At 44.2% G+C, this 21,991-nt stretch overlaps 1 long non-coding RNA gene across 3 annotated transcripts in view; it reads right to left on the reverse strand.

The window, feature by feature from the left end:
- Positions 1-11,513: 11,513 nt before the first annotated feature.
- LOC107969307 (uncharacterized) overlaps positions 11,514-21,991 on the reverse strand; it is a 42,024-nt gene continuing 31,546 nt past the window's right edge. For all 3 annotated transcript variants that reach the window (XR_001711060.4, XR_001711061.4, XR_001711059.4), the window contains 3 exons: positions 19,785-19,836; positions 16,614-16,744; positions 11,514-11,766 (listed from right to left, as the gene is read on the reverse strand). This is a non-coding gene — a long non-coding RNA (uncharacterized LOC107969307). The remainder of the gene's footprint in view (positions 11,767-16,613; positions 16,745-19,784; positions 19,837-21,991) is intronic.

Consider the following 21,991-nt stretch of genomic DNA (forward strand, 5'->3'; position numbering starts at 1 on the left):
TAGTCTAGAACTTCTGGGCTCAAGAGATCCTCCTGCATCACCCTCTCAAGTAGGTAGGACTGCAGGCACATGCTATCACATCCAGCTAATTTTTAAATATTTTTTGTAGAGATGAGGTCTCACTGTGTTGCTCAGGCTGGTCTTGAACTCCTGGCCTCAAGTGGCCTTCCAAAGTGCTAGGATTATAGGCGTGAACCACTGTGCCCGGCCAAGCTTGGTGTAGATTACTGAGCTGAAGCATAGTGAAGTGTGGAGAGAAGAGGTAGAGAAAAGGTGGGAGGGGGAAGGGGAGATAGAAGGAAGGAAAGGGGAGAAATTGGGGGCCACACCAAGGAGAGCCCTGTAGACCATTGTTGAAGACTTCTGGTCACTTTATTCTCAATGCAATGGGAGCCCACTGCAGGGGGCTTTAATCAAAGGGATGACATAATGTAATTTACATTTCAGAAGCATCACTTTGGCTGCTATGTGGAGAATAGACTTTAGGATGGCAAGGATAGAAGTTAAAGGTCCAGGCTGGGCTTGGTGGCTCACACCTGTAATCCCAGCACTTTGGGAGGCCGAGGCGGGCGGATCACGAGGTCAGGAGATCGAGACCGTCTTGGCTAACACGGTGAAACCCCGTCTCTACTAAAAATACAAAAAAAAATTAGCTGGGTGCGGTGGCGGGCGCCTGTAATCCCAGCTACTCAGGAGGCTGAGGCAGGAGAATGGCGTGAACCCGGGAGGCGGAGCTTGCGTGAGCCGAGATAGCGCCACTGCAGTCCGGCCTGGGCAAAAGAGCGAGACTCTGTCTCAAAAAAAAAAAAAAAAGAAAAAAAAAAAAAAGAAGTTAAAGGTCCAAGAGAAAGGTAGCGGTGCTGATGGAGACAAAGGGACAGATTGAGGATGTGGAGCTCATAGGGCTTGCTGGTGGAATGGACATAGAGTGAAAGGGAAAGAAATTAACCAACGATGGCTTCCAGGTGCAGGGTTTGAGCAATTGGTTGAACACTGACATCCTGGCTGGGACAACAGACACTGAGGGGTAGTCAGACGTGGGGAGCAGGGAACAACTAACAGCTTTGTTTTAGATACTGAAGTTTGCAGCATCTATGAACCCTGTGACAGAAGGTGCCTAGTAGGCAGGAGCATATATAAGAGGAGCCCAGGAGAGGTCAGGCAGGAGATAGACATTTGGAAGTCATCAGCACATGGAAGATATTTAACACTGTGAGACTACAAAAGATAACCTAGAAAAGAGTGTTGATAGAGAAGGAATGCTGGAGAACTCCACATTTAGAGATTAGTAAGAAGAGGAGGAGCCAGCAAAGAGGAGGTTGAAGTCATTATCAGATCAGTTTGTAGCTTGTGAGCATAGGGATCATGCCCCACAAACAGGAGTTTTTACTGAGGCTTGGAAAAGTCTGATCTTCCATATCAGAAATCAACATTTTGCAGGTACATTGGCTATTAGGGCTCTTCAGCTGAATCAATTACTCTGCATAATATATATCCTGCATGGAGTAACTTAAAAGTTTTGGGAAGCAGGAAAAAGATATGATTTCTATGGTCCTTAGAAACATTGCCTAGTGATCTAGGGACCTGGAGGAATTCCACATTATTGAAGTCAAGATGTTCCATATCTATTCTCTGTTTATCAGTTAGGTCAGTGCAGTGGTAAGAAGAAGTCGAGAGCCTGGATTCTGGTCTTGTCCTCATCATCTACTAGCTGGGTGACTTCGAGCAAGGTGATTAACTTCTTTGAGCTTTCCTTCCATTAATATACCATATTGAGTTGTTAGCAATACTCGTAGGATTTTGTGTGTGTGTGTGTGTGTGTGTGTGTGCGCATGTGTATACGTATGTGAAGAATGCTGGAGATAGCACATGAAAAGTACTTAGCACATGGTTAGAGCTCTGTAAACGGCCATTTTTATAGTGATAGTTATTGTATCCATCTTCTTCCCTTCAGACTCTGTTCTGCTCCACATTGTGCTCATTTCTTACTTTTATCAAGATTTTCCTCCATTTTGCAATGTTTTTTCTCCTCCTTTCTGCCTTTCCACTTCCTACCAGACTCCTCTTCCATGTCTTTTATTCAAACATTTTTAAGCTTGGCCTGTGTGTTAAGTTCTGTGCCTGGAAATGAACACCATAAACTCTTCCCTAATTATCTCAGCTTACCATCTATCTTCCACCCATTCAGCCACCCACCCCCCCGTCCACTCACCCATCCATCCATCCATTCAATCACCCACCCATTTATCCATCCATCCATCCATCTATCCATCCACCCACCCATCTGTCTGTCCGTCCATCCATCTGTCCATGTGTCCATCCATCCATCCATCCATCCATCCATCCATCCATCCATCTGTCTGTCCATCCATCCATCCATCCAACCATCCATCCATCCATCCATCCCCTAGGTATTTTTTTACTTCCAAGTGATTTTGCACAATCTAACATTGATCGTACCTAGCCTTGTGACTTCTGATAATTCCAGGTGTATATATTAGCTTTCTCAGTGAGACTGTAATTTCCTGAATGGGAGGAGAACATCTAACACTTAAAAAAAAAAAAGCCTCATTAGAGCATAGAGCAAAAGGCCAGATACCGAATCGGCATGTAATATATTCATGTTAAAATAAAATGAGAACTGGAAGCCCAGCCTGGCTGGGAAAGTCCTTCACACAAAGTCCTCCTCGGTTTCCCTGCCAGACTGCTGTCATGTGGCTGTTTTCAGACTGTGATTTACGAGATGGGCAGAACTGCGTCAATTATGCAAATCACACAGAGCTCCCTAAGGAAAATGCCTGCCAATTTCAGGGGAGTCTGCCCATATTCATTTATGCTTGTTGAAGCTTTTTAAACATCCCATTGGCCCTCTGTCACACGCACATTCACCTCTGAGTCACCTTGTGCTGTCTCTAGTGTCTTCTCTGCTCGCTGATAATAGCTGCTGTATTAGTGCAAAACCACACCCAATTTCTAAAGCTTGGGTGCCATGTTTTTTTTCATCCACTTCTTTGCCAGACACTTAATGAGATGCTGTTGAGGACTAGGCATGTACTGGGCATGGGGGAATATAGTGGTGAATAATACATAATCACCACTCTTTAGGAAATCAGAGCTCTCAAGGCAGACAACAGACAACTACCATTCATTGTGATAAACATTATAAAAGTGGAGCAAAATAGAGAGGAACTAATTCTGCCTGTGAGTTGGAAGGAAGCTTCCCAGAGAAGATGAAAGATAAGTAGGCATTCCCTAAGAGATAAGAAAAGAAGAAAGAATCAAGACAGAGGGAATATTATATGCAAAGGCACAGAGGAATATAAGAGAGCAAGACATTCAATGGCCAAGAGATGGTTGGTGTGAAGGGAAGGGATGAATGTGAGAGGGGGGATTTGAAGGAAGTGGGTGAGGAGAAGCAGGAGATGAAGGTGAAACCGATGAAGAACGACCCCGTGTAAAATGATCAGGATTGTGGCTCTCATTGTGTAGAGGCAATGGGGAGCCATTTAAGGAGTGAGGACATGGTTTCATTTGTGTTCAGAAAAATCTCTCTGGCAAGGGGAAGAGTTATTGGGCTATGGTAAGTGCAGAGCAGAGATGATGAGGGCTAAAACTAATGTAGTGGAAGATGGATGGGGATGAAGAACATAATTAATTTGAAGGATGCTTAGAAGGTAGGAGCTATAGATGGCAACACCAAAAGTGAGAGGCATGAAGATTGATCCCAAGATTTCTAGTACCAATAGCTTGGTAGATGGCAGCTTTATTGAATGAGTTGGGGAAGATGGGAAGGAATCAAACTTTGGAGGGAACGTGATGGTTTGTGTTTGTGACATGTTGAACTTGGAGATATCCAGTCAAATCTAGAACTCAGGGGAATAGTATGAAACTACCAGTGCTGTTGTTTCTGAGCCTTAGAACATCTCTGTCCTTTACTTTGCTTATGGATCAACAACTTTAGAGTAAAATGGGAATCTTTATCATCTTGAGTTTCAGCATTAGACTAGTTTAAGTTCAAATTTTGTCACTCAAATTTACCAATATCCTGCCTTTTTTTTTTTTTTTTTTTTTTGTGACAGAGTCTTGCTCTGTCACCCAAGCTTGATTGCAGTGGCATGATCTCAGCTCACTGTGACCTCCATCTCCCGATTCAAGCGATTATCCTGCCTCAGCCTCCCGAGTAGCTGGGATTACAGGCATGTGCCACCACATCCGGCTAATTTTTTGTATTTTTATTAGAGACAGGGTTTCACCACGTTGGCCAGGTTGGTTTTGAACTCCTGACTTCAGGTGATCTGCCCGCCTCGGCCTCCCAAAGTGCTGGGATTAGAGGTGTGAGCCACCACACCTGGCCCCAACATCCTGACTTTATACAGGTTAACCCACAGCTACCAGCCAGCTTTCACAACAGAAAAATGGGGCCTGTTAATATCAATCTACAGGGTTTGTGATAATGCACTGAGATGTGGAGACACTATAAGCAATAATCAGGCAGTGAAGAGTTCTAAAAAGATAATTCTAAGCACTCAAAAAGGCTCTGCACAGATTTAGCTATTCCCAAGTTTCTCCACTTAAAAAAAAAGTCCGAAAGATTATTTTGGGAAATGGACTTAGGCCTGGAAATGCATTTGGCTTACTAAGGCCCTGTTTCTTCACCTTAATTATTTTTGGAGGAAGGCTGCAGATTCCAAAGGACACTGGGCCATGAGACTCAACACACATGTTCTCTTTCCTGGCATTTGAGAAAAAAATTTTTGGAAAAATCCCCAAAACCTACTGTCCACACAGCAGCCCTCAGTGATCACTGCAATTGCTCAATTGTATGGTTATTCACGAGGCGCAGATTATAGGGTTACTTAGCTGAAGTCTCTGTGACTCCACCAGATAAAACTAAATTAAAAAAAAAAACATGCAAACGCTGGATATTTTCTGAGCATATGGCAGCATTTAGTTTTAGTCAGCAAGAAATAGGAACAAAACAAAACAAAGCCAAACTGTGAGCAATATTTTTTGTTCTCTTTTTCTGTTTTGTTTTGCTTTTCAAGGATGTGGATATCTGAGACCCAGGCTTGGTTATACAGAACAAGCCTCTTTTGAAAACACCTGATATTAATAAAATGATAAAAGTACAGGCTATTCACAATTTTTATGGAGGCTTGCTTCAAAAGTTTGTTGCTAGATCTGTATTTTGAGACTTGGAATTCAGGTTTGCATAGAGATGGTAATTTATAGGTCTCCAGGCCAGCCTGGGCAAATAATCCTGTTCTAGCAAACACCATCATCCTCCATCCTGTTGTTCAAGCTAGAAACCAAGAAGCTATTTTGAAAAGTATCTGCTCCCACCTGTTACGTCCACTCAAACCACACATTTTGTCCACCCCAAACTGTGTGTCTCATCATCTCTTCTGCCTCCACCTTGGTCCAAGCCTTCATATCTCTTGCCTGAACCATGACATTAGTGTCCCAACTAGAGTCTCTTATCTCTGATACTCTGATACTCCCTCCACGTGATGGGTAGATATGTCTTTTTTGTTTGTTTGTTTTTTGAGATGGAGTTTCACTCTTCTTGCCCAGGCTGGAGTGCAATGGCACGATCTTGGCTCACTGCAACCTCTGCCTCCTGGGTTCAAATGATTCTCCTGCCTCAGCCTCCCGAGTAGATGGGATTACAGGCATGTGCCACCATGCCTGGTTAATTTTGTATTTTTAGTAGAGATGGGGCCATGTTGATCAGGCTGATCTCAGACTCCCGACCTCAGGTGATCGCCTTGGCCTCCCAAAGTGCTGGGATTACAGGTGTGAGCCACCGCGCCTGGCCAAATATGTCCTTTCAATAGGCACTCCCATGTTAAAAACCCTTCAGTGGGTTCCCATTGCCTATGGGGTAAGGCCTGAAGTCTTTGGCATGGCTTCTGAGGTCCTCTGCAGCAGGGCCTGGTGCCTCTTCCCCTCACCTGGTGCCTCTTCCCCATTCATCATCTCCTATTCTAGCCACATAGGCCCCCTTTCAGTTTCTTGAAAGCATTGTGCTGACTCACCATTGGGACGTCACTAATACTGTTTTCCATGTCTGGTAGATGCCTGCTCTATGATTGACTCATGTCTATCTCAGTATAAATGTCACTTCCTCAGGGAAGCCTTCCCTGATTCTCCAGGTAAAGCTGTTTTCCTGTGGAGATTGTTCATGAATCTGTTCTTCCCACTAACCTCTAGGCTCGAAGGATAGTGTAGGTGGGTAAAGTCCATATCTGTCTTGCTCCCTGTGATATCCCTCATACCTGTACCATGCTTGGAACATGACAGACACTCACTCAAATATTTGCCAAATGAATGAATGTGCCCAAGGTGCAGGCACTTGTGACTGTACATGACGTTATGTCCATGCGAGAGGTGCTCAGAGTGCCACTGCCCCCCATGGCCACAGGGCTTGCCCCTCCCCACAGCCACCCCATTGGGTGAACAGTCAGGATAGAGATGGCATCAGGCCAAGCCATGGTGGTGGCTGCCACAGTCTGTAACCGGCATCCCAGCGGGGCAGGGGGTGGGAGGGAGCCATGACCTGAGGACCACAGAGCAGGGCGACAAGGGCTCAGGTAATGGGCTGAGAACAGGTAGCAGGGAGGGTAGACAGAGGACTCCTTGCAAGCAAGGACACTGTCATGCTTGGTGTTTTAAGCCCAGAGCCTGGTCCAGGCCCAGAGAGTGGGAGATGCACAGGAAATGACTGCTGACTACAGACGTAGATGAATGCAGAGTCTGAGGTTGGGGGGGCCCCTTCTTGCTTTTCCTTTTTCCCAATCCGTCCCTGCCTCACTCCCTTACCTGTTACCCCTAGGACCCAGAGTCCCCTGCAGATGTAGGACAGGGGCAGGAAACCACAGATGGAGGCTCATGTCAGAGCATCTCTCCTTCTGGCTCAGGCCCAGCCCAGTTTAACCAGGATCACTAATTTCCACCTTGAAGCATTTTGGGAGGGTTTTTGAGGGCTGTTACGAGGCGTGAGCCACATCCATCTTTATGCAGTGACCCTATTGGAGGTCACAGTGCAAAGCAGATGGGGAAGTTTAATTAACGTACAATGAGAAAGTCATAATTTCTAGAATTTCAAATAAAAGGTATCCCTGATCCCCACAAAAATGGAGCTGAGCCCATTTCTGTGGGCTTTAGTCTTGCTTCCTCCTTGCAAACGGCAAACTGCAGGCTCTTGATTTTACCCTTAACAGTGGCCCTTGCCTAGCAGCTGGGTCTCTCTGTCTATCCTCAGGCCTGGCTCTGGGCACCTATCAAAGGGCAGTGCTTTTCTGGTCTGGGCTGTAGGGAAGGGTGAGGGCCCTGCTCTTCATAGTAGGAATAGCGGCACGGGACATCTTCACTGGAAGGGAGAAGAGTAAGTCATCAGAGAGACAGGCACGGTTGCCAGGTTGGTGTGAGGGAATGATTCTAGAATAAGAGGCTGCTTTGTTGGATTTCACAGCCCCAGTCATGTCTCTCACCTCTCTACCTGAATTCATTACATATACATGTACACACACACACACTTATACATGCACACCAGGGTCATAAGTGGCAGAGCTTCAGCCTGAACCCATCTTCCAGCTTTTGACCGTACAGGACTAACTTTAGCTTGCTCCCCTCCTTTCCTCTGATTTTTCCCCTCCTATGGAACTTGCCCAACTTCCAAAGCTCTAGCATCTTCGTTACAGGGCTCTTACCATGGAACCTGCCTGCCCCACTCAGCTGCCATGAGGTTAATGTGCTCACTTTCATGTCTTAGCTCTGGAAGGCAGCAGTCAAAATTGGAAGAACAAAGAAAGAGATAGAAATAAAATGAATTTGTGTACATGTATCAGCATGTATTAATTATTCAACAAATGTATTGGATTTTATTATAAAAAAAGAAGAAACAGTGGCAGACGAATCCATTAGCGTTTATTGTAGGTGCACAGGCTGTTTTACCAAGAGAACTGAGAAAAGAACACAGAACAAATAAACTGCACGGCAGGATGGGGTAAGAATGTGTGTGGTGGTTGGGCACAAATGTGCAGGATTAGTTTTTGCTGATCAGGTAGAGAGAGGGAGGTAGGTATATGGGAGCACTGTTAAAATATCTTGAAACTTCTGTTTTTTCATGGTTAATAATACTGGATTATTATAGTGGAACAATAGTGTGGATTAAAAGAGGTGAATCCGCAAAAGCTTTTAACATACACATGGAGCAAAGTAATTACTCAGAATATTTTGGCTGATACAAATATTACTAATTTTCACTTCTGAGTTCTTACTTTCCTGAGTCCTCTGAGTAGAAGATACACTTTTTTTAAAATGTAGATCTTGCTTTGTGTAATTAATGGGCTCCTGCAAAGCTGTATATACCTTGGATCTACTGTCACTTGTGAAACTAAATTGACAGTTCTTCTTTTTAATGCTTGGGCATGTGATCTAAATGTTGGAAATCTCTTCTGTGGGTCTTCAGCACTTGTTGGTCTCCATTGAACTTTGCTTGGGTTCTGGAAGGCTATTCCTTGTCTAAAAGAAAACATGTAGGTAGGGGAACACTGATGTTAAGCCCTCATTGGCACCTGTATGGGGCCAACTGTATGGAACCTTCCCTCCCTCCACAGATGGAATAGAGCAGCTCATGGCTAGAACAATAGGAGAGACAGAAGTTATACACAAACTGCCAGGTCGCGCACAAGGTATGCAGGCTGGTTTCTGAATACAGATGATAAATTAGCCTGTGGGCAGGTAGAGCCGTGATGGGGATGACACTAGGCAGATGCCAACTATAGGTCCTTCTAGGAAGGTGTCTTAGTTCATTTTCTGTTGCTTATAACAGAATACTTGAAACCGGGTAATTTATAAAGAAAAGAAATTTATTTTTCACAGTTATGGAGGCTGAGAAGTTCAAGATCAAGGAGCCACATCTGGTGAGGGCCTTCTTGCTGGTGGGGACTCTGTAGAGTCCCGAGTGACTGGCATAGGGCATCACATGGCAAGGGAACTGAGCATGCTCATCATGTCCTCTTTTCTTCTTATAAAACTACCAGTCCCACCCCCTCGATAACCCATCATTCCCATTAATCCAATTAATCCATTCAGGAGGGCAGACCCCATCAACTCTTAAAGGCCTCACTTCTTAATACTGCCATATTTGGAAGTAAATTTCAGCATGAGTTTTGGAGGGGACAAACATTTAAACAAAAGTAGAAGGAAACTGGATAAGTCTTTGACTTTCTTTGCTGGCAAATTAATCTTCGAGAAGGTAAAGAAAACCACATGGAGATCTTCTTTCTGGAACTTAAACCAGTAAGGAAAAACTGATTGGGAGCACAAAGGTGAGGGAAGCTTTGGGAGAAAATAACCTCACTGGGCAGGCAGATAGCACAGTGGTAAGGGCATAGGCACTGAGATCATGCCCCATGGTCCAAATGCTGGCTCTGCTACTTATCAGCGACATTCCTTTACCTTATCGTGCCTCTGTTTTCTCCTCTGAAAAATGGGGATGATAGTAGTACCTACGTCATGTCATGGTTGCAAAAATCAAATAAATCAGTCCATTTAGTACATGGCAAATATTCAATAAACATTAGCTGTTAGTATGATCGTTACTTGAATTCATACTTGTGAGGGAAAGTTTAGACGGAGAGTCATGGGCCCTAGACTTTAGGGAAATCTAAAAAATAACTTTTAAATTAAAATTTAACTAAAATTTTAATTTTTTAACTAAAAAAGTCAAAGATAAATGAAGTAGAAAACATAGAGGGGATTTTGGCCTAAGACAGTTCAGCAAGCTTTTTCTGTAAAGGGCCAGGTAGTAAATATTTTTGGCGTCGTGGGCCATACGCTTTCTATGGCAACTAGTCAGCTCTGCCATTGTAGCACAAATGCAGCCGCAGACAATGTGTAAACAATTGAGCATGACTGTGTTCCTATAAAACTTTATTTATAAAAACAGTTTTGTATAGTTTGTGGACCCTTGGCTGATGAGGAATGGGAAACAGGAAAATACAAAATTCTGCCTGTGTCATTGTAAATGATGACAGCAAATTGAAAACTAACAAGGCAATTATTAAAGAAGCCAACATAGCTTCAATGGGAACTGTTTACCTCAGATTGAAAGACGACACGTGCCAAAAAGTAGGGAAATTATGGTGTCTTCCGCGTATATGTAGTTCAGAAATAAATATGATGATGTTAAAAAAAGAAAAAGGCTAAGCTTTCCATGAATCTAGTAAAAAGGTTAATGATTTTCTTAAAAAAGAAGGAATAGGTTTTATTTTTGTTTTGGGGGGTTGTTTAGTCTGTGCAGAAGTTTGTAGCAAGGGGAGGATGGGCGCTCGCCTGGGTACAGTGTTGTAATGCAAATGGATGCCATAGCCTCTGTAACCGTAGCCTCCTGGAAGGGGACCCAGAAGTGGACCACAGGACCCGGAAGTGGACCACAGGACCCAGAAGTGGACTGGATGATCCTTTGAGAGTTATGGGGCAATGGTTCCAAGAAGACTCCCTAATAAAAACTATGGAAAAGAGTTCTCAGCCCAAAGACAACCTCAACACTATAAATAGGGACAAGAGATTGAAAAAAAGGTCTGAAAGTTCTCAGAGGCAAACACAACTTATTTCTAAATGGTAAGATTTTGGGTAATTATTTTCTCGTTTATACCTTTCAGCAATTTTTATTATTGGCATGTATTACTTTTAAATGTCAAAGGAAAATAAAAATTATTTAGGGTGGAGCCACCTTCTCAGAGATGCAGTGTTGGGACTGATGCTTAGAAATTATAAAAAGGCAGATTTTCACTCAGCATAAATAAAAATTTCTCATTGTAATGATCTGACATGCAAACTACTGAATCTCCCACTGGGGGCAGATATTAATTGCTTTTTCATCAGCCATTTTCTTACTTTCTTTTCCTGATGGTAGAACTAGCCTCCCAGTATATGCCCAGTACTTGTTTTTCCAGCTTCCTTTGTAGTTAGGGAATAGGCGAGCCACCCTATTCTGGCCAAGAATTGCTGGGAAATCTTCTGAGTGGCTCCTGGGAGAGGTTCTCCTTCTTTGTATGTGTGTGCGTGTGTGTGTGTGTGTGTGTGCGCGCACGTGTAACATGAGGAAAAGCATCAGCCTTCCAGTGTTTGATGTACCCTTTGAGCATGTGGTTTTTGGTGCAGTGGCAGCCATCTTATGACCATGAAGAGCAAAACCTGAGGTCACCATCCAGTACTCTGAGGATGGTAGAACAGAAAAATGGAAAGAGTGGGGTCCTTGATTCATCGAAATATAACCATCTCCTCAGCCCATATTCAGACTTCTGAGGAAGGTGTTTTTATTGAGGATTCAGTTCCAATTGTATTGCAGGTCCTAATTTATTTCACCCTCTCCGAAATGTTCACACAGAGGCATGATGCTGGTGTTCCTCCAGTTATCTAAATGTTGTCAAGTTTGAAAGTGTCTCAGCATTCTTGGGGCCGTGGGCTCTAATTGTTTTAATGAAAAACCTTGCAGCAAGGGGTCAGAATGCAGTTTTGCAGTGTTTATTTCATGTCATTAGATTTTGTTGCTTTAACTGTTGCAGGGAATAAAGGCGTTTTAATGTGGCTCACTGATTTCTTTTTCTTGTGGTTGCTGTCATCCTTTCACAAATCCAGCTCTGTGGAAGACAAGGGTCAATCCTGGAGGTTCACATCAGTGAGGTGTGAAGTGTCCATTGTCTGCATGTGGTGACTAGTGGGCAGGTCTCAGGGAAGCACCAATCTTTGCATGTCCTATGAGGCACAGAATAATAGCAATAAAATAGAGCGTGGGGATTGGAAACACCTGTTCCACAATACCAGGTTCAAATCCTGGTGCTGCCAGTGACTAATAAGAATTCGGGGCAAATTACTTAACATGTCTCTGACTTTGTTTTCTCATTATAAAATGTGTATGATGGTAATATGGTGGAGGTCATGAGGATGAAGTATGTGTGAAGTCTTTAGCGTTATACCTAATATGTAGTAAGAACTCTATACATGGGTACTACTACTCACAATACATGGGACAACTGCTGTTTCCAAGTGTCACTGTGACTGGGAGAAAATGTCTCTATCGGGATAATTTGTTCTTTAGCAAGACCTTCTGGAGTTGGATTTAGCAGATGGCAGCTCAAATTTGGATAACCCTCTTCTTCTGGGTCTGTCAACTCATGGAACTCTTTTTCTCATTCACATTTAATTGTATTTGTGTTTGTAGCATGATTTTGGCATGTGGCTCAGTTTCCCTAGCAGATGAGAAGCTCCTTGAAGGAAGAGTTGGGATTTCCATTCTTGGGTTCTCAAGAATGCAGAGCTCTGGGCTGCACACATGCACATGTGCAAGGAATGTTGGCCAGGGATTGGGTAGATGGGCAGCAACTACCTGTGATATGAAGAATTGGGGCTAGTTTCTAGAAAGTTCAGAGAGCAGTGGTTCTCACACTTGGCTATACCTTGGAGTCACCTGTGGATAGGGTGACCAACCATCGTTTGCCCAGTTTCCAAGGACCTGGGACTTTCAGTTTTAAAACCAGGACTTTTAGTGCTAAAAGTTGGAAAGTCCTGGGAAAGGTGTGAAAGTAAGTCCTGGGAAACTGGGATGAGTGGTCACCCTACCAGTGGAACTTTAAAACATGTTGATGTGATGGCTGGGACTCAGCCCCAGAGCTTCAGATATAAGCTGTGATCTGGGGTGAGGCCTGGACATTAGTGTGTCTAATAACCCAGGTGATTTTGATGTTCAGAAAAGGATGAGAAGTGCTGATGAGCAGGAGCTCCTGACAGGGTTGCAGTGCACATCGTTGAGCTGTGGATGGGTTACAGCGGGGCTAACAAACTGGCTCCCTTCAGACTCAACGGCACTGGTTGTCTAGCCCCATTAGCAACCTTCTCATTTCACTCCAGTGTGCCGTCCAAAATATGCCATTTTCTGTGTGTGCTATGACATGCACAAGGTTGGGAAGCACTGACTGAGTAATAATGCATAAAGGTGGTGAATAGTGACTTGTTAAAAAAGGGAATTTAAAGGCCCCACTCAAGACCATCCAAAGTGGAATCACTACAAGCCTGGGAATCTGTATTTGAATCAGGCTTTCCAAGTGATTCACATGCATGCTCAAATTTTAGAATCACAAGAATGTATATATAGAAAGTATCACAAAAACATAATAGTAATAGTCTTAAAGAAATGGACTTCAGAATAGCCCTGCCTGAATTGACTTGGGTACAGAAAATCGCAGGTGAGACAGAGGAATGGGAACCAGAACCATTTTCCTTTATATCACAAAAACCTCCCTTTTCCCCAGATCTCCTCCTCTCCTTGAAATGATTGTGTCTCTGAACACCACAGCTGCAGCTGTCTGCTCTCAGATTTTCCCCTAAACCTCAGGTCACTGTCCTTCAGTGGGCTAGATTTAGTCTCTTGTGGCAAATGAGATTACCGTTCTCAGCTCTTGACTTTCTTCTGCTCTGTGAGCTTGCAGTGAACAGAAGCGGAAGAGAATGCTTCTCACCTTCTTATGACTGAGAAGCATTGATATTTGCTATTGCAAGCCACTCAGTTTTAGGGTCATATGTTTCTCAGCATGATTGCGGCCAGAACTAATTCACTTCTCAAAAGAGAAAGAATTTGGGTTGCAAAACATATTACAAAAGAAGGGCTCACCGTGGTGGTGAGGGCTTGGAAAGGGGTGAAGACCAGCCAGACTGATAGTACTTGTGCACGTCAATGTCTCCTTAGAGACTGCGGCGCTCCTTCCAGCCGGCTAGTCTCTTCTCCACCTTCTTGTTCATGAAGCGCTGGAAAGGGCCCTGCTGGGGCAGACCTGCAGTGCCTGCAGAGGAGCCAGATAGCATGTGGTTATCAAGTACCACGTGCCCACTCCAAGGCAAGGTGTACTTTCTAAAGCAGGCGGTTCTTGTTCACGCCTCTCGTTTATTAGTGGACTTCCATTTATCTTTCTTAGTCTTCTGTAGGCTTGGGGAAGCAGACACAAAGTTTTCTGTAGCCTTGGGGAGGCAGACCCAAGAGCCATCCCCTTATTTGCTGCTGGGAACCTGGGACTGAGCTCTAGCTCTAACTGTGCCACTCACTACGAGACCTTGCCTCATCACTCATTTCTGCAGTGCATTATTGATTAAGATCTTTTTATAGCCATGAGATTTCATGATCTACATTAAAAAAAGGCATGACGAGAATGTCATGGGTTGAGAGTCATTCTTCCCAGAGGCAGGAGGTAGGATCTGATGTGTGATGAGGGGTCCTGTCTTGCAATTCTCATCTTGCCTCTATTAGAAACCGAGAAGCAAAGGAACCCCATTTGCCTTCCACTAGGAAAGACACCAACATAGGGTGCCCAGTGAATTCTGCCAACCAGGAAGTCTTCCTTAACAATAGCCTCCTGCCCAGGACAGGTCTACAGGTTGGTTTACCAACAGCAACTCCTGTGCTGGGGGCCACAGCTCCAGCAGCACCAGACTTTGGCTTCCAATTGCTTTGACCCCAGATCTCCGCTGGTTTTCCTAGTTCCTGACTATCTCACTCTCAACTAGTTTCTCTCTTCTGGTCTAGCTCATTTGGACTGACCACAGAGGCCCAAATTTGGCTTGTACATCAGTTTCTCCCTTGGAGCTCATACCTGCTCTTGTTCTGTCCACGTGTGGTCACTGGGAGAATGATGCCCAGCCTAGATTCTTGACCAGAAAACCTTCCTCAGCCATGCTTGACCATCCGCCTTGTGTTCAGAGGAGGCTCAGCAAATGCTACCTCTACCCACATCTTGATTTATTTTATAGTCCACACAGCCAGGGGTGTGGTTGGCAACTGGTGGTGGTGGTGAATGGATTCCAGCTTCTGATGGCCGAGCGTGCCCTCCTTTCTGGCTGAGACACCTGGGAGGGTGGGGGTGTGCTAAGGAGTGGGCAGCTGGACACACCACAAGAACCTCATGGCAATTAGGGAGTTAGGCCATTTCCTGCCTCCCACACAGCAGGAAACAAAGATGTGTGTTGTTTTATTTCTTCCAGCATTGACCATAAAGATGCCAGACAGGAACTGAGATAGAAGCTCTGGAGGCAGGCAGGAGACAGAGGAGCTGGCAAAAATCAGAGGTCATCGGGGACTTCAGAGATCAAATATCCTCCTTCTCAGATGAGGAAACTTAGACCCAGCAAAGTGAAAGCAAACATTTTCCCAAGGGCTGTCACTCTCTTGCATCAAGTTTAAATTAATTTAGGCAGCGTCAGGTTGGAGACTGGGTTCCAAAAAAGGTAGTTTCCAGAGTTCACCTTGAAGAGCAGCAGCTTGATGCCAGTGGACCTCAAAGGGGCCAGCCCAACTGGTCATTCTGATTGGTTCAGAGCTGACCTAGTGCAGAGCTGTGCCTGCAGTGAAACATGAGAGAGGCCTCCATCCCTGGACTTCTCTGGCTCTTCTCTTTCCCCTGATTTGTCATCTTGCCTTTCTTCAGGAGAGTCACCATCGTCATCACCACCATCATCACCATCTCCATCGTCATCATCACAACTATCATCACCATCACCATCGTCATCATCACTACCATCACCATTATAATTATCATCACCCTCATCATCACCATCACCATCACCATCATCACCACTATCACCATCATCACCATTATCATTACATTTTTACTATAGGAGCTGAAGCTTGCATGTATCTCTTCTTCTGGCTGTATCACTCACTGCCCTCCACCCATTGCTCTCCTGCCTCCTCCTGCCTCACTCCTATTCATCTTTCAGGACCCTAATTTGGACTTCCAGTGAAGTGTCACCTCTACTGCAGGCCTTTCTGGCCCCCAAATCAGAATTAGCTCCTCCTCCTCCGGGCTTCCACACCATTTACTTCAAGGGTCTGTGTCCCCGAGTTGATTCATTGCTTGTGTAAGTGATCAAGTAGAGATACTTAATAATGTCCCACTCAGACTCCAAGGTCCCTGAGAACGATGCCTGCGTTTTATCTTTCTACATGAATTACATGTCATGTAGGAAGTGCTCACCAGGAGTTTGTCACATTAAACGACTAAGTTTTGAAGGAGGACGTTTCTGGATTTTAACATAATAGGAAGAAAGTTAGGATAATACCAAACTTTTCCAAAATGCCTCTTTCACACAAAGCAAAATGAACCTAGTAACTACAGGATAAGGTATCAGGGGATGAGACTCATAACAGCGTATGTAGTCAACATGGAGCAGAAATTTAGGGTATGGAAGAGGAACAGGGGTGCCCAGGGGGTTGGAAAAAATCATTAGGAATATCAGAAAACCGTTCGAGTTTAAGAATTTCTTATTTTTTTTTTTTCTTTTTGAGGATTGCTGGAGAGGTTTATTGTGCATTATGACTGACTTCAAGGGCTTTGTTTCTCTCCCCGAGCTGCCCTTACACGGAGGCAGAGAGGTGACGGGGGTGGGTGGGGGTGGTGAGAGTGGGGATGGTGGTGAACTGAAACCCCTTACTCCTGCTTTTTTGGTCTTGGTCTATCACAACACCTTGTTTACTCAGCCCACCCCTGTATAGGGTACATTGTCACTTCTCAGTCTGCAAAGGATAAGAGATAAAAAGGGATCCTTGAAAGACTTACGTCATGCATTAGGAAGCTCTTTGCTATTGGAGAAGACAATTCCCAGCTTCATCCCACAGGTTTGTTGGTGGTCAGACTTGAAGAGATTAATGGTGGATAAACAGGTCCCAGGGAAAGTGGCAGCATCCAATCTGTTGCCAGGAAGCAGGGAGAGAAATGCCACACTGTAGGATTCCATATATGGCACTCACTTCTTCCATGGCGAGATTAGGGGTGCCTGACCTTACAGCATAACAAGAAAGAGGCTTGTGCAGCTGAGAAGGAAGCAGACCCCCAGCCCATAGCCAAGAATGAAAACTCTGGTTAGGAGATAAACAGAATCTACCTGATATTCTGATATGCTTTTCTAGAAGTTCTGAGAATGTGATGAACATGGAAACATGGTGGAAAAGTCTCTTTGCCAGGTGCATTATTGGTAAGTTGCTCTGCTAATGCCACATGAGTTGATTCTCATTGTGGGGGTTTTACTGAGTGGAGAAGATAATTAGGAGCTACAATAGGATTGTTTAATTAGATAATTAAAGAATAAATTATGTGACCCTCTCATTTTTCTGTATGTGTACAGGCTTATTATTATTATTATTTTTTTACTTTAGTGCAAGGGTCAATCAACTTCCTCTTAAAGGACCAGGTATCAAATATTGTAGGCATTGTGGGCCATGTGGTCTCTGTTGCAATTATACAACACAGCTGTTGGAACACAAAAGTAACAATATGTGAATGAGTAGGCATGGCTGTGTTTCAATAAAACTTTACATATGAACACTAACATTTGACTTCCATATAATTTCCATGTGTCAAAAAAAACTGTTCATTTGATTTATTTGTCAACCATCTAAAAATGGAAAACCATTCTTCACTCACAAGCCATACAAAGTGGTAGAACAAATTTGGCCTGTGGGCTGTAGTTTGCTGATTCCTGCCTTAGGGGATGCCTCAATGCACCTCCTGTCGTAAGGAGATCGGAGCTAGTTTCCAAGATAGAAATGAGTATTTTGAAGTTTTCCCAGCAATTTCAAAATCCATTTTCAGGCTAGATAACTGGTCCATTATAAGTCTGAAAAGAACCAAGCCTGGACTTGCCTGCCTAACTCCATTATGAAATCTGTGGCTTCCAGGGACCTTGAAGTCTTCCAGGTCATATTCTAGACTTTATGACCACATTTAAACCAACTTAGGGATACACGGCCCCTCTCTGTTAGAGGAAAACAGACCTTAACTCCTAGAGTAAACAATTTCATCCTCATGTCCCTTAAGCACTCATTTTCACACTGGCCAGCTTTCAGGGGTGTAATGCAATCTGACTTCCTAATGTTTTGGATGAGTAATGTAATGTAATGTAATGTAATGTAATGGAGAGAGTTGTTTATTCCCCTACACATATGCACCAAAGGGGTAAATAATGGCGACTCTCCATTTCTGGGTTTTATTTGACATTTTCCTCTACTGGGCCAGCTATGACCTTAGGTGTGGATCATTTCCTTTTCCCTAGATGGAAGGAGCTGATGTTATGGAGAACGGGGGTGGTGTTTGCTGATGTGGTTCCTGAATGTTTCCAGCAGCCCAGAGTGAAGCACCACTATAACAGAATTTAAAAATAGAGAATAAAGTAAGCTTAATGTAGCAGTTTTCTCAAGATACCAGAGTAGGCATTTAAAAAATAACTCAGGATGATTCTTTCTGGAGTCTGCCAAGGCGCTGAATTCTGAGACCATGGTGGGATTCTGATATTTAAAAAAATGTTCATTGGTGGGGGTGGGGAGGTGATGGACTGGCATAGTTTAGTGCAGTATCTTGTATCTAGTAGGCTCTCCATAAAGGTTTACTATACAAATGAAGGGGGTGAGGGTTTAGGAGAGCATTTTGTCTGAACAGGAATTCTGGTTTCCTTCCAGCTGAACTGCCTCTTGGGTTGCCTCTCAGGTCTTTGTAGAAACATATGACATTCTGAGGAGTGGAGAGAAGTTCCCCTTTGGATCCCAGGCAATTGGCACGTCAAATCCAGTCTTACTTTTATGACACCAGAGTCCACACGGCTCCCTGTTTCTAACAGCTGCTACTGGCTCAGCATTATCTCAAAAGAGGAATCCAGCTTCCTTGGTTTTTGCCAAAGCCCAAATCAATAAGCATCTGCTTTCTGCTGCATTTGCAATTGGTCCTACTGGCAGCAGGGAATGTTGAGCACGTAGAAGCCATGAGCCCCCACCTAGCTCAGGACTTGTTCTGGATTGTAGAGACTGTTCCTTTGTAGGGGAGAAGGAACTGGGGGTTCGGAGGGGTGGGAGAAGTGGAGGCTGGGGCTCTGTGTTGCCCTGTTTCCTTGTGAGATAACTAGGAAGTTTGGGCAATTTTTAAGTTCCCATCCTTAATAACAATTTTGGTTTTTTTTTGCTGGGGGGAGTGGGCGGAGAAGGAGGGGAAGTTGGAAAGGGGTTGCTCTCTGGAAGTTATGAGACCCTGGAAAGAGAGAAGACATATTCAAAGAAAATTGAGACAAAATTTTTTTTTTTTTTGAGGCGGAGTCTCGCTCTGTCCCCTGGGCTGGAGTGCAGTGGCACCATCTTGGCTCACTGCAAGCTCCACCTCCCGGGTTCACACCATTCTCCTGCCTCAGCCTCCTGAGTAGCTGGGACTACAGGTGACTGCCACCATGCCCGGCTAATTTTTTGTATTTTTAGTAGAGATGGGGTTTCACCATGTTAGCCAGGATGGTCTCGATCTTCTGACCTCATGATCCGCCCACCTCAGCCTCCCAAAGTACTGGGATTAAAGGCGTGAGCCACTGCGCCTAGCCAAATTGAGACAAATTCTAAAGATTGTTTATAACCTCAAAATTAGTTCCATGCCCTTGATGCCAGAAGCATTTCTCCTCTGGTATAGAAAAGGCAAGTTTGCATGTTGACATTAGACTCTAGTCTCTTTAAGGTAAAATTCAGGTTCTACTGATCTTTGAAGCCTTGGCATCCAGCATGAAGCATGACATACAGTAGGTGCTTAATACTTGGTGACAGAGTGAACATCAGATGAGCAAGCAGAATACATGCTGAGCACCATCAGCTTTTCTGGATATGTGGGAAATTTAATCTTTTCTCAGTACGATCCCAGCCTTTCTCTACCCAGAGACAAGCTGTTATCTGCAAAAAGTAGCAGAATTACATTCAACATCCAGACCTGCGATAGTGGCTTGAAAAGGTGTGCGATGTGTTGAATTTCAATCCCTTTGCTGAAAATAAATGGAAAAATGTGTTATCGCTGCTCATGTCTCTTTGGCTTATCATGTCTTTAACAGTTTTGTTAAAAAGGGAATTCAGTTTTCAGACCACTGGGAAACTATCAAGCTTTGGCTAGAGCAGGAATTTTCAACCGTGGTGGTATGCTGGAGCCTCCTGAGGGGTTTAAAAGAATCCCAACACACAGGTGCTCTCTACACCAATTGCATCTGAGTCTTGGCAAGTGGGATCCTGGACAAGCTCTCCAGGTAACTCAGATGTGGGCAGCCTAGGCTGAGACACCCCTGAGTTGGCATTTACCCATGCTGGAGCACTAGCGCCAAATAGCTGCTCCTCCGATTGCAAAATAGCAGTCAAACCAGGGGGCTTTGGAGAGTGGAAATAATAATCCTGTGGATTACAGTATTTGATTACAGTCAGCACTTTTTATTTTTGGCAGTGGTTCCAACAAGTCAAGCAAACCCTGAATCTTTATATAAAAAAGTCATTTAGTTGGATTAAAGCTTTATTGCTTTTTGCCAACTTTTGAATTGGGTGGAGACTATTAGTGCTAGAGAAATGGCATGATTTCTTTTAGAGCAAGGTTTGTGTTACAGTTTTCTGAATCCCCAGCTCCTAGAATGAGGCCTGCCATGTGGTAGATAGTCAAAAACGCTACAATAATTACAGTAGCTGCTGCTTGCTGGGTACCTACTGTTACACTGAACACCTCATGTGATCTTCAAAACAACCATATGAGGTAGGTCCTATTAGTATCTTCCTTTAGGAAGGTGCAGAAGGCAGAATTCTAAGACGATGCCAATATTCTGCCCCCTATTGTGCCTGCCCTATATAATCCCCTCTCCTTGAATGTGGGCCAGACCCATGAATATGATGGGATATCACTCCTGTGATTATATTATGGCAAAGGTGAAGAACTTTTGCAGATGTGACTAAGTTTCCTTATCAGCTGACTCTAAAGTAATCAAAAGGGAGCTTATCTTGGGTAGGCCTGGCCTTATCAGGTGAGCCCTTTAAAAGAAGTGTTAGAGATTGGAGGCCTACTGATAAGCAAGTCACCGTGAGTACTAATGCTGTAAGGAAATAGATTCTGCTGACATCCCAGAGCTCCAGAGAAGACTCTGAGTAAGAGGACTTAGCTAAGACACCCAGATTCCCAACCCACAGAAACCATGACATAATAAACAGGTGTTGTTTTAAGCCACTAAATATGTGGTAATTTGTTATGCAGCAATAGAACACTAATACACCAGTGGAAAAGTCATGATACAGAGAGGTTAAAGGGCTTGGCCAATGATCCACATTATGAGCTGGTGGAGCTGGGAGTCAAACCCTGACATTTCTGACCCCAAGCTGTTTAACCATGTCACCATCGCCACCATTTATTTATAAAATGAGGCTCATTTGCACTAGCCCACTGGCTTTCTGAAAGCTATAAACTGGGACAAAACCAAGGTGGATTCAAAGTCTTGCTTGCTTTGTGCAATGATGTGGAATTAGAGGCAGGAGCCGCCAGCATATGCCACACATGTGGAGGGTCAGGGCCAGAGGCGTGGAAATGGTGTCTTTTCCAGATCCACACTCCAAGCTGTGCCCCCAAGTTGGTACGTATGTCAGTCATGAACAAGAGAAGGACTGAAGAAGGCTGTTTTAATCACAACTGGGACCTCAAAGGCCAATTTACTGAACATCAAATAAACCTTAAGAAAGAAAGAGATGGGGCTGTGGTCGCCTGGTGACAACCATATCTGCTTTGCTCCAGCTGAGAGGCGAGGGTGTTGGCCTACATTTCTGATCAGATCCAGAATTTAAACCTCATAATTATACAGTGGTCCTTTCTTAAAGAAAAGCTAAGCTTTACTTTCATTAGTAATGTACATTTTAGTCCAGCTTTTCCATTTTCTTTTTCTTTTTGAGATGGAGTCTTGCTCTGTCGCCCAAGCTGGAGTGCAATGGCGCGATCTCAGCCCACTGCAGGCTCCACTTCCCAGGTTCACACCATTCTGCTGCCTCAGCCTCCCGAGTAGCTGGGACTACAGGTGCCCGCCACTATGCCTGGCTAATTTTTTTTGTATTTTTAGTAGAGACGGGGTTTCACTGTGTTAGCCAGGATGGTCTCGATCTCCTGACCTCGTGATCTGCCCACCT

The sequence above is a fragment of the Pan troglodytes genome, chromosome 19 (assembly GCF_028858775.2).
Source record: "Pan troglodytes isolate AG18354 chromosome 19, NHGRI_mPanTro3-v2.0_pri, whole genome shotgun sequence".
NCBI classification, from domain to species: domain Eukaryota; kingdom Metazoa; phylum Chordata; class Mammalia; order Primates; family Hominidae; genus Pan; species Pan troglodytes.